This window comes from Furipterus horrens, unplaced genomic scaffold (assembly GCF_987537825.1).
Source record: "Furipterus horrens unplaced genomic scaffold, mFurHor1.1.pri manual_scaffold_3, whole genome shotgun sequence".
Taxonomy (NCBI): Eukaryota; Metazoa; Chordata; class Mammalia; order Chiroptera; family Furipteridae; genus Furipterus; species Furipterus horrens.
The window spans coordinates 11345572-11354513 of NW_028327173.1; positions in this window are offsets into that span (position 1 = coordinate 11345572).

Here is an 8942-nt window from a genome sequence, read left to right on the forward strand (position 1 = left end):
GAGCGGTGGGCGTGGGGATGGCCGGGTCACAGCCTTCACCACTGTAGGTGGCTTGGCCAGGACCCAGGCTGGGGGCGAGGACATGACAGCTGTGAACAGAGCCACCTGCGGCTCCAGAGGACAATGCCGTCCCCGTGTCCCTGATGGAGGGCCCTCAGCCCCTTCGCCCCGGCCTGGTCCCCAGGAGCAGGTGAGGCCGGTGCTGAGTTGTTTCAGTGCCCACGCCGGCGGCTCCCAGTTTGTAAAGCGTTTTCCTGCCTTTTCTCTCATTGGATTTTCACCACGATGACGGGAAGCAGCCAGACCAGGCTATGGCTCCCCCGCCCGGGCTGACATTGATGGAGCCCTGGTGCTGTGCTAAACGCCTTACACACAGTCACTTGTGTGACCCTCACAACAGCGATAGGAGGGGGCCGCTACTGTGTCCCTGTCCTCGAAGAGGACACGCGGGCCCAGAGAGGTGAGCCCAAGCGACTCAGCTAGAAGAGGCAGAGCCTGGACTTGAACCCCGGTCTGCAGTCAAAACCACATGAGGAGCAGGTGAGTTGGAACTCCTAACTTTACAGAAACCTGGACTGGCGGATCCCCACCCCCATACCCCAAAAGGACAGAGCAGCGAGAAGGATGCGTGGGAGTTCTGAGGACAGAAGGGCGTCTAACAGGGGGATGCCCCAGGGGGGCAGGTTTCAGTTCCACCCAAGAGAGAACTGGAGTTGTTGCACTTGGGGCCGAGGGACAAAGGAAAGGGAAGCCTGGTGAGGCCTGAGCGTTCGGTCACCGTGAGCATGCAAGCAGAGGTCGATGGTCGCTTGGAATGATGTGACGGGGATCCCCGCGCGGCTGAGGGTTTGGGAAGATATGGCCTTGGTGCTGGGATCGCAGATTTCCTATATGCCATGAACAGGCCCCTGTCTCCAGCGTCACTGTCCCAATCCGCTCTGCACCCTACAGACTGAGTGAATTTCCCAAAGTGTCCTCGGGCCTTGTCACCCCCCCCCCCCCACGTACATCTTTTCTTTTCTTTTTTTCCCCTTTGTTTTTTGCGTACATCTTTTGATGTTTTACCACCCGTGCCTGTTCCTGGTGCTGAGCAACAAACTAACTACCCAGAATACAGTGGCCTGAACAACCGCCTGGCTGTGCTCAGAGTCTGTGGGTCGAGAATAGGCCAGGCACCTTGGGGTGGGTGGGGTGGCGATTACCCAGAGGGTTTTTGCTCCCTTGGCTGGCTGCCAGCGCAGGCTCCGAGGGGCTGTTGGCTGGAACACCCACCCACAGGTGGTCTCTCCAAGTGGAAGCCAGGGTCAAGGAATGAATATCCCCAGACAGCAAGACCAAAGTCACGTTTATGACTGAACCCCGGATGTCACGGAGCCGCACACTCAAAGCTCCACCCAGGGGCTTTCAAGGGGGAAGGACATAGACTCCAGCACTGGATGGGAGGAATGTCAAGGTCATGTTGAAGGAAGAGCAAGGGAGATGGGAGAGGGCGTCATAGCCTCCTTTGGAAAAATACAGGGTGGGGCGAAAGTAGGTTTACAGTTGTGATTGCACAAAACAGAGTTTATTCTTATATTATCATTTATTCATGACTTTTATTTTCCATACAAACAACTATGAACCTACTTTTGCCTCACCCTGCGTAACCTGCCGCACATCGCTCTCTGGATGAGCTCCAGCCTCTCCTCACGGCTAATGAGGCCCGTTCATGCCTCCAGCCTCACTGTTTTTTGCACATGTTGTTCCTTCTGACCACAGAGTTCTTCCACCCATCCTACCCCCATCTCCTTCACCTGGCCCACCTCTACTCACCTTTCAGGGCCCAATGGAGACATCATCTCCCAGGAAGACTGTTGTGTCCTCTGGCCCACCGCAGCTGAGCTGGGTCCTCTCTTGACCACATCTGCCCCTCTGAGTAGAGTGCCCTCCCTACGTACAGGTCTCTAACATACTGTAAGCCCCCCTCCTGAACGTGGTTGGTATCCATGCTATCTGTCTACCATTATATCCCCAGCACTAAGCCAGGGGACATCCAGTAGCCACTTCCCCCAGGAAGCCTTCCCAGATTGCCCTAGGCACACTAGGTATCGCTCTGCCTCTCCCACAGCCCCTCTGAGCAGGTGTTTGGGAATGCCTGGATGAAAGAAAACAGCCCTTCCCCCTGTTCCCATGCCAGAGCTTGTTATTGCAGTAAAAGCAGCAAACTACCAGGCGGGCTGGGAGCTGTAATGATTAAAACAAGGGTATTGTTCTTGGGGCTGCTAATTGCATACCTGAGCAATGAGGTCTGCTCAGCCACAGTGCCAGGCCCATTCTGGCAGGGAGCACAGAGGTGTCAGGGGCAGGAGGGGGCGTCCCAGGAGCAGTGTGTCCCAAAAGGGTGACCACATCTGCCTCACCTGGGGACCTCTTGAAAATACATATTCCCAGGCCCTGCCCCAGAACCACTAATCTATATTGGGGGTGGGGGGAGGTTTGAAGGCCCAGGAAGATGTATCCTTAACAAGCGTCCAAGGTGATCCTGAGGGCCAGTCCAGCCTGGGGTTTTTAACCTGCCCCACCCCAAAGCCAGACAGAGCCCCACCCTCACCTGGCCCAGCCCACCTGGAGAATGTGGCAAGCTTCAGAAAGTGACCTAGAGGAGAGAACCAAAAAAGGGAAGATTTCCTGGGAACTTGGGTCAAACCTTCCTTGTGAGCTGAGGGGCCCAGGACAAGTCACCCGCCTCTCTGAGCAGAGGATGATTTAGGGGAAGCAGAGGAAACTTAAGCTTCAAGACCCTTCCTCCTCCAGGGCCTGGAGGGGCCCTAGCAATGGACTCACTTCTCCATGTGTTTTGTACAATTTGCAAAAGTTAAGATATTTTGTGTTCTTTTACTTAGAGTCCCCCCAGCCCGAACTGTGTAAGTTTCGGGTCCCTTAAAAACGGAGAGTCATGTGAGCCTCAAGCAGCGTTGCTGTGGGGCTGAAGCAGGCGCATGTAAGTAAATGCCATCCCTCCTCTGCAGGGACACAGCACTGCCATGCCAGCGAGGGGCTCAGCCTCTCCACGCCTCCGTTTTCTCATCTGTGAAATGGGCATGTGACCGTAGCTGCGCTGTCACATTCTGTGAGCATGTGTGAGTAAACCCGGGACAGCACCCAGCCAGGGCCTGGCCCAGAGCATGTGCTCTGCGGGTGCTGCCCAGGGGTGCTCAGGTCCCATAAATGCATAACTAAGTGAGGGAGGGAGCGAGCCAGGGAGCGAGTGGGTGCCAGATCAGCTGGGGCAGCCCAGCCTGCGAGGATTGCGTGATGATGTACACTTTTGAAACCTTGTTCCCTAGACATGTAGACAGAAAATAAGGCCCACTTTCGCCAAGCTAGTTTAAAAACGGCGCAGCCAAGAGTCCAGGAAATGGACTCAATGAAGCAGATTCGTTCTCATTTTGGGACAGGAGTGACAGGCACAGCCTCAACCTTGGGGCAGTAATTTCTGGGAGAAAAGGGGCAGGGGGCACCCAGAGCAGGGATGCTGGAAGGTTTGGGCAAGAGGAGAACTTGAGGACAGGGGTTTTGTCCAGTCCAACCTCCTCCTATATTGCCTGTTCTACAAGCAATTGTGAATTAAAACAGAGCTGGAGGCCAGGATCCAGGGAAGGCCAGCAGACCACAGTCCCCAAGACACATGACATTTTCATGGAGGACTTCCTGGAGGAGGTAGCTTTGGAGCAGGGAAGAAGGGGACAACAGGGATGGACGAAAAGGAAGACAAGACCAGGAGGCACAGGAAGCTCAGCAGTCCCCTGTGTGTTTGTGGGCATTAGGTGAGCACACACAACGTCAGGATTTGCCTAAGTGCTGCCTTCAGACAGCTGGTCTCGTCACAATTCTCTTCTTGTCATGTATTATATCTATTGGTTTTTATACTAACGCTTTTTAAAGTTTTGAAACAATTTCAAACGTAGAGGAACTGTGCACAGAGCATACTCTAAGGGCTTTTTGGAGAGTAAGTTGCTAAGCTGACACCCATCATCCTAAATGCTTTATTGTTCGCTGCACAGAAGGCACTTCCCTATACAACCACAGCCAAGCCGCCAAAGCAGGAACTTGGCACCGCCGATGCCACCACCTTCCGCTCCACGGGCCTCAGGCAGCCTGTGCCAGCTGTCCCAGCAACGCCCACGACAGCCAAAGGACCCAGCTTGGCGTCGGACTTCCCGTCACGGCCTAGACGCTTTTGAAGATTTCAGGTCAGTTACTTTGTAGAATTCGGGTTTGGCTGATGTTTCTTCATGACAAGGTTCATTTGTGGCAGGACTATCCCCGGTGGCGCCTACTGGGCTTTGAGTTTGTTCTATGACTGGTGATGTCAAGTTGGGGCACTTGATTCAAGTGGCGTCCAGCAGGTTTCTCTACTATCAAGTTACTCTTTCTCCTTTTGTAACGAATAAGTGTTTGGAGACTATGTAAATATCTCGTTCCTCATCAAACTTTCAATTCCTCCACTTATTTACTTATAGAAGTAGGGACTCATGGTTTCTGATTGTATTCAGCAGCTTATAATCCTTTGTTATTCTTGTTTATGTTAATGCTCAAATTGTCCCTAGATGGCCATTGGTTGTCCCTTCAAGTGGTTCCTGGGGCATTTTGCAAGTCTCCTTCCTTCTTTGACATTTTCTTACTTTCTGGCACAACAAGATGTTCCAGCTTCATCTGGTACTTTCCCTGCTTGGCCCTAAAATCAGCCTGTCTCCAAGAAGCCCTGGCTCCTGGCGTGGAGAATGGTACATAGACGCCAAGGTCTGGGTGTGAGAGGTGCTCACTGCCTTTGGGGCGTTGCTGCTCACAGGTCATCTCAGGACACAGAGCAGAGGGCGGGGACAGGCGTGTGTGTATTTACATATAGCCATAGACACATATACACACTAGATGGTAAATACATAACACGTTTACATCTATGTTTTTCCGTATCGCTCTTCTATTGATAACCATGAATGCACACTGATATCTCAAACTTCAATCCAGCGTCACAGTATTCATTTTCCTTCTCTCCCGTTCCACATCTGTAACTGCTTTCTTTGATGTGAAAATCTGGGCTTCTTCATCCTTAATATATTTATTTATCAATTAGATAAACCCCTTTTTATGTAACCAGTGCCCTACTACTGCCACCTCCCCTCCCACAGGGGTGCCCACGTAGACTCTGCCACTCTACCAGGCCACCCTCCATACCTTCTGGGGCTCGGACACCCCCTGCAGGCCACTCCGCCTCGTGGACCTGCTTCTCATGATTTTGGGCTCTGATGTCCATGTCAGGCCACCCCTCCAAGGGGTGTCTTCTTCCCTGGCTCAAGCCCTGATTATTCTCTGGGGCACTGTCACCCCCATGCACACTGCTTACCAGAGCTCGGAAACAGCACAGCCAAGACCCAAACCAGACCCCAAGCTCTTGACCACTGTACTCTCTAAGAACCCTGTGAAGGAGCACACTGCACCCGCTGTGTGAACTTCCGCAGCTGCAGCACCAAGCTCGAGGGTGCCTCAGCCTCTACAGGAGGCTCCCTGGGGCAGGGAGGGCAGGCTCGGCCCCTCTGCAGGGCTATGGCACCCCAGCCTCTCCGGCCCTGCCGGCTGATGGCCTCAGCAGCGCCCTCAAGCCTCCCCAGGGCTGAACTCAGGAACTGGGAGTGATCTGCCTGCCTCTGGCAGGCACTACAACAACTTACCATTCTTTGCAGCACTTTACAGCTTACAAAGCCCTTAGGAAATTGCTGATTCTTCACAACAGCCCTTCAAGGTAAGGATCACTACACCCATTTCACGGTAGATGAAACTGAGGTTCACATCGGGGAAGACACTAGACCAAAGTCCGTATCACACAGCCAATGGTGTCAGAGCCGGGAATCACACTCAGGGCCAGCTGGCCGAGACCCGATCCTTGGCGCACACCCCCCAGCCCCACCTCACCCTGCTCCATCACCCCTCCCCCGTAATTCCCCCTTCAGGGCAGGGCTTGCCTCAGAAGGGCTCACATCATCCCCCAGCCCCTCAGGAAGACCCCTGAGGTGTATGGCTCTGGTCACACCTGGCAGAGCTGGGTGGTTCTGTCCCTGCCCTTCAGAGCTCACAATCTGGGGCAGACATCACCGTGGCTGCAGCGCTGACGCCCTGTCTTCCCAGAAGCCTGCCACCCACTCCCTTTAGTGCGCTGTGTGGGGTTAGCCCTGATCTGCCTCATCGTCCCCAGGGCACCTTCTGACACCCAGGAGACATGTTCCTCTCAGAGGGCAGGCCCAGCCCAGCACAAGACAAAACCCCCAAGTCAGCAGGCCCTGGGCCCGGGCCTGCCCGTGGTGAGGGCGGTCCCCCAGCCCAGCACTGGTGGCTCCTCTCAGGCCCTGTCACAGGCGGGCGGCACCCTCATTAGCCCGCACGTGTACGGGCCCTGAGCCCCAGGCTGCCTCGTGGATGCCCCAGAAGACCAGGCTCCTGCAGCCGGGTGACTCCCCCGGGCCCCGGGAGAGGCGCCTCTGTGAGTCAGCCCCACGCTGAGTTCAGCACAGAACTTCTCACCTGGGCTGCCAGGGACGCCACTCCCCGAGGTGGGAACAGCCTTTGCTCCCCACACTCCACAGAGTGGAGACTGTGTCTCAGCCGGGCCCCTCATTCCCGGTCAGGGCCTCCGCTTCCTCATCTGTAAAATGGGCCTGCTGTTTCTGATCTGTGGCTCTCTTCGGTTCCCCGTAGCCCACCTGGGGAGAGGGACCATGCAAAGCAGGAAGGCCTCCAGCTCCCACTGAGACAGTGTCCCCAGGGCTGGACGTTGGGCTTCTGTTCAGGGTTTGGGTGGAATTTAAGATGTGCAACCACTGAGCCAGGGTTGCCAGGAGCCCGGCACGTGGCCGTCCTGGCTTCCTCCCGCCTTCCTTTCCTCTGAGCCCCCTCAGCACCCAGACTGCGCAGCGCCCCCACCTGGCACTGGGGTGTGTCAGGCACCACCAACACCTGGTCCCTGCCCCAAGGAACCTCAGGAACATTCCAGTGAATGGGGAGAGATGAGCCCAGATCCAGCAGATGGAGCTGGGAACAGAAATGAGTTGAGAGCTGCCTCAGTTCCACTAAGGGGCCAGTCCTTAAAAGGACAAACTAACCACGAGGCTCCTGGCAGAAATGTCTCCAAGTTCCACTGGTCCAATGCCAGGGGTCCACAGAGAACAGGGCTGCATGCCTGCCCTTGGGGGCCTGGGGTTACCAGGGATTGGATTCTTAAAGAAATAATTACATCCAAGTCAGCAAGGGCCGTGAGCAGGAGATGACCAGTCAGTGGCCGGGTGTTAACAGATAACCGGCTGGATAAACGCAGCAACTTCAAGGCAAGGCATGTGCTCTGAGATGGAGGGGGGTGGCCAGGGGCCTGGGGAAGGCCCCTTGGAGATGACACATGAATGGCTACCTGCGTGTCCTCCAGAGTCTGTGAGAATCCGAGGAGGAGCATTCCAGGCAGAGGGAGCAGCATGAGCAAAGGCCCTGGGGTTGGGAAGGGCTTGCCTGGTGGAGGAACAGAAAGGCCCATGTGGGTACAGCTGTCTCCTCACAGGCGCTGAAGTCCCATTGTCTTTTGTGGGCACCTGCCAGCTCTCCCACCCCACCCTGGTACTTGGGGACATGCACACAGCAAATCCTCTGTTCGTCCATCTTCTAAAACTCATTTCCCCTTCACTCTGAATTTTGGGTGCAGACTCACTAACCAGGAGAATTCTTGCCTCCTGGAGACCAGGCCCCAAGCCATCAGGGGAGGACCATGGCCCCAGGGCACACTGGGAATATCCCAAGAGACAGAGACTTCAGGACCCTGCCTGTGTGCTGGCTCCCTATGCTGTCAGGCCTGCCCAGGCTCAGGGGCCCATACTCATGCCAGGCTCTACATGGTGGGGACCCCACCCTGGCAGACAGAGCTTGCCCAAGAGATGATGTCATGGCCTCCTGGCCAGGAGACCAGCTCCGTCAAGAGCGATGGGGCAGCCAGTCCTGGTGGCAGGGTAGGGAGAGCAGGCTGTCCCCTGACTCCAGAGAAAGGCAGGAGTGATGTGTGAGGAGCTGTCCTGGCTCCCCGCCATCCTGCCTCCCAGGCCTGTCTGCGGGGCCAGAGTCAGAGTCAGCCAGAGGAACAGGAGCCGGGAAAGACTCAGGCTTTGCGAGCGAGGGGGCTTTCTTGAGGACAAGGAGGAGAAGGGGCTGAGCTGGGTGAGTGGCAGGATGGGGAGGGGGAGAAGGAGTGGCGTTTGAGACAGAGAAGGCACGGCAGAGACCGTCCAGGACGGGTGGAGGGACGCGGCCCATTGGTTCCCACCCTGGGCTCACGCCCACCTGGGCAAGGGGTGGCCAGGTGTGTGCTGCCGACACCAAGTCTCAGGACACCTGTCCACGGGCTTTGGGCCACACTTCCCTCCCAAGGGATGAACCTGATGCTCCCTCTCACACCGGCAATCCCCCAATAACTCCACGCTGCTTCTGGCCCTTACACCTTCACCTCTGCTGCCCTGGCCTGAGTGTCCTTCCCAGACAGCCCCCTCCCCCCAACCTAAGTCCCACTAGTGGTTCAGGACCCAGCCCAGGTGTCCCCTCGTGCCCCTTCCCTCTGCCCCTTCCCACCAGCCACGTCCCCGCAACAGGCAGCTCAGGTCCTACCCACCCTTCGGCTCGGCGCTCACACCAGGAGGGCCTCACACAAGTCCGGGCCCCCCACATCTGGCACGGACAAATGAGGGGACGAAGTGAAGATTCAAGGAGCCATCAGTTGGTCTGCTGGTCCCCTCCTTAACCAAGCGACAAACGGCATTACTGGCCGTGGGGCACGCAGACGTGAGGGTGTGCACACCCAGTGCCGGCCTCCCCTGTGCTTGCCGGGAAGTTGTAGCGAGAGCCGTTAGACTTGACCTCCCGTGACGGGACAGACGCAG